The sequence below is a fragment of the Coptis chinensis genome, chromosome 5, assembly GCF_015680905.1.
Source record: "Coptis chinensis isolate HL-2020 chromosome 5, ASM1568090v1, whole genome shotgun sequence".
Taxonomy (NCBI): Eukaryota; Viridiplantae; Streptophyta; class Magnoliopsida; order Ranunculales; family Ranunculaceae; genus Coptis; species Coptis chinensis.
The window spans coordinates 29,217,425-29,221,360 of record NC_141460.1 but is presented as its reverse complement, the minus strand read 5'-3'; the positions used below and the strand labels follow the sequence as shown (position 1 = coordinate 29,221,360).

Sequence of the window (3,936 nt, the reverse complement as noted above, 5' to 3'; positions counted from 1 at the left end):
TCAACAACATTAAACTCAAATTATATAGAATAACAAGATATTAAACCTGTTTTACCAGGCTACAAGCTTTCTCTAGTGAATATTCGATAATCGATATTCTCATCGTGAGCTTCAACTTCAGACATGTGTATTAATTCTTCTAGGTCTTATATAAAAACTTGAAAATTTTATTTCATTGAGTTCCATTCAATCACAAAATTTGATTTGCAATTCAGAAAAAAAAAAAAAAAAAAAAAAGGTAAATAATATTTTAACTAACATTACTTGAACAAATAGGTAAATTGACACCTTCTTTCTATGGGGAGACACCTTCCTTCGTTTCATTAATGAAGATCTCTTTCGTTTGGCTTCCCAGATTCATTGATTTCAATATAGGGTGTAGGGGAGCTTGTAGTCAACTTCTCATCGGCTTTGCGATGCTTGCTCGTAAGACAACCTGAATTTGATGACCCGAGAAAGTTAACTTTTTTTCAATAAAGCAATCAAAACAATGAACCGACCGAGAAGTGGAAGAGTTCACGGAGAATTAAATGTGCAACAATTGGGATATGATAACAAAGAAACAGGTTTGGAGAACATCTAAGCTAGACATATTGGTTTGTAAAGTTTCATCGCCTTTGTATTGCAAAAAGCTCAAGCCCGATGAGACACGGCTGAACTTTATGAGAGCCATGTGGTTAAACGTAAAGTAGGGACGCTTTATAAGTAGGAAAGAGTCTAGATACACTTGATGTCTTGACCGCATTCAAACTCGCAAATTTAAAATCTGGGAGGTGTATTGATGAAAATTTTAAGGAAGAAAAACAAAGAAAGAGTGAGTTTATACTGAACCTTGGGACATCATTGCACATGCTTTCACAACCAAAACTAATCCGTAAAACAAGAGGTTTTAGCAAAGACTCTCCCCGCTAGTCTGGCGATCCATTTCTGCAAGCATGTAAGTATAACCCGGAAAGGCGTCGAAATGGATATCGAGGTTTCTAAATTTAAAATACAAAAAGGGATTCCTGAAGGAGTCTGATTTTCAGTGGGTTTTGAGTTGGTATGATGAACACCCTATGTTTTGTTTTTATAAGGTCAATGATTAACAATATTAGCTTTGATGGTAATTATAAATCTTAAATTGTTTCCCTTAACAATTTTTCGAAAGAGGCAACAAAACCCTAAAACTGAAAAATGTCAAGAAAATTAATACTCTGCTGTTCAAGTATGGACTAATTTCTTATACGCAAAAAACTGGAAATGACCACATTACATTAAATATTAAAACATAAACTTAATGAGGTAAATATGCAAACCTTGTTGATCATGCGACTCGGTATTCTTTTCAGTACCAAGTGTTGGGAAATCTCCAGAACTCAAATCAAACCCATCAATCTTGGAGGATGGCACTCCCTACAGGCAACGTAATTATCGAAAATAATTAGACTAAGCATGATGAAATCAGACTTTCTAATTACGGCATTAACAGAATCATATATTAAACAGCAAAAGCAAGCCATAATGTTCCAGCAAACCGCGATAGCTGAGAGCTCCCAGGTCTTGTTTCTGCACTATGAGGACGTGCTGCCGCCATTGATGTTTCTGATTGTTTACAATTCAACAGATCCAAACTCATCATCACAAATCATCATATGAGCAATGTAGAATCACCAAAGGCTTGCTATTTTAGACAATTAGTAGAATTCATATGATTATCTTAGTAGTTCGCACTTGATATAAGAGAAGCCGCAAGCTTTTCAAGCAATACACACACACAAGAAAGTGATGAAAAGAGTTCGAGATGTTCTCGTGGTACCTTAGTGGCTTAGCATAAGTCACCACTCGACAACATTTCTCCAACAGTATGAACCTCGCATGCATCAAACAATTACACATTTATTAGTGATATAAATGAAAATAAGAACTTCATATTAAAATAGCTAATAGAAAGAAGAAGAAAATAAACAAAAACTAACCAGGGGTTTACGATCCCCGGTTGACTACTAATTGCTCAAAATATCTCGACATCTGCCATCCGCACTTAAACTTAAATACACAAAAGGCCTTGGTTTGTTTACAACAAGGCAAGTCACCTACATAAAACCAATAAAAAGATTTGACAATGAAAAAGAGTTCATTATATTATTACAACTAGACAAGACTAACCACATAAAAACTTCAAGGCATGACAACACACAAAAAGTTCCAAGTCATGGCAACCACAACCACATAAAAATATGTCTTGAGCTTCAACTAAAGCAGAAGAGCAAAAGTAGAGAAATCCAAAAGGTCTAAAACCTACAAACATCAATCATACTTCAATCGCCCATCAAGCCAAGCTATATACCCTCCTTCAAGCCAAGCATTCAAAGTTTCATTACCATCTTGTGGACCATTATAAATAGTAGCATCGGGAACCAATACTTCATCAATATACACTCTTCTCTCTCCACCAACCAGAATTCTGCCATGACAAATTTTTGCACTTAAATCAAAAGACCCTTTAGCAAATTCTGTACCAAACTTATCTAGTAATGTGACTCTAGGCTGTTCAAGCGACCCAAAAGCAGGAGTCAAGTTCTAAGGGGTTGCTGGAGAATGGCGTTGAGCGGAACTTGAACCAACTTCAGTTCTGGGTGTAGTCACACCCATATGTGCTTTGGCATTGGCTGTCACATTATTGCCTGTCGTAGTATTGCCTAGTTGTTGTTGAAGGAGAACCTATACAGGTATAGATGAAGACATGATAATTTTAAAGTGTGGTTCACATATTACTAACTCTAACCATTAACCATAATTGCCAAGAAAAAACTGACCTTGAGCATTGATTTGACCTCAGACATGTCTGTCTCGACCTTTGATTTAAATGTAGCCACATCGGCCTCAACCTTTGCAACTGATGTAACAGCCATTTGGTTGAGTAAAGCTTGCTGATAAGAGCCCAAAACTGTAGTTTTAACCCCTTAGCAGTCATACTTTTAGACCAATTATATGAGTAATAATTAAGAGTTAAGACTGATTACGTGTTTTTATGTATTTCAGGCTTCAAAGTCAATTATGTGCAGGAATGTGCCACTTTGATAAGATAAAGGAGCAATGGTTGGTTACTAAGGAGTTCGGGGATTAAAGGCCAAGATTCAAGAAGACAAAGCCTTTGTAAAGCCTGGTCAAAAGATGAAAAGTCAAAGTCCACGCAGGCAGAAATAGTGCACAAAGTCAACAGAACTTCCGAAGACCATATCTTTAGACTCATACCTCGGAATTGGGCCTACCTTATGTCAAAACGACCGGCTCGGAAAGAGCTTTCCAATGGTCCAAGCCTTGACCCAATCAGAGGAGCAGAAGTGGACGAAAAGTCTGTTGAAGTGAACTGCAGCTGAAGAGGCCTTTTTGGACTGAAAGAATTGGGTTTTGGGCCTGATTCTCTGGCCCAAAACATGGCTCCAAGCCCATGCACGATTTTTGGATCTGGATGTATAAAAACAAAAGCTTCACTCTTTGTTAATGGTAGCTAGTTAGACCGAAATTAATATATAAAATTCTAGATCTGTTTTAATTAATTAATTAAGTTTTAGTTCCATGACAATTCTTGTTCTTGATTGATTAGATAAATAAAATAGTTATTATTCAATTTCGTTCTTGTCATTTCCATTCTAGATCTAATTTAAATTCTTGTTCTTATTCCATTCCAGCCATTAAATTAGATTCATTATTGTTTAATTAAGTAATTCTCAATTTCTTACATTATGTTTAGTTTAGATTCAATGGAAAATGTTAGTTTGATGACTCAAGGCTAAAACCTCCATTAGAGGGGTTGATGAAGCCTTGATGAAAACTTAGTGGTTAGTATAGAATTGGTTGTAGAATCTATTCCACTCTAGAAGGTCGTGTTTCGCCATGAGAATGGGTGGACGACCTCACATGCTAGTTAGTATCCGGTAGGAATGCCATGAA

General features: G+C 36.3%; 1 long non-coding RNA gene across 1 annotated transcript; it reads right to left on the bottom strand.

Moving 5' to 3' along the window:
* Positions 1-1,207: 1,207 nt before the first annotated feature.
* On the bottom strand, positions 1,208-1,962 carry LOC147497262 (uncharacterized). The gene is made up of 3 exons (XR_015194149.1): positions 1,799-1,962; positions 1,518-1,584; positions 1,208-1,395 (listed from the first exon to the last, which is right to left on the bottom strand). It is a non-coding gene; the product is annotated as an uncharacterized LOC147497262 (long non-coding RNA).
* Between the last annotated feature and the right edge of the window lie 1,974 nt (positions 1,963-3,936).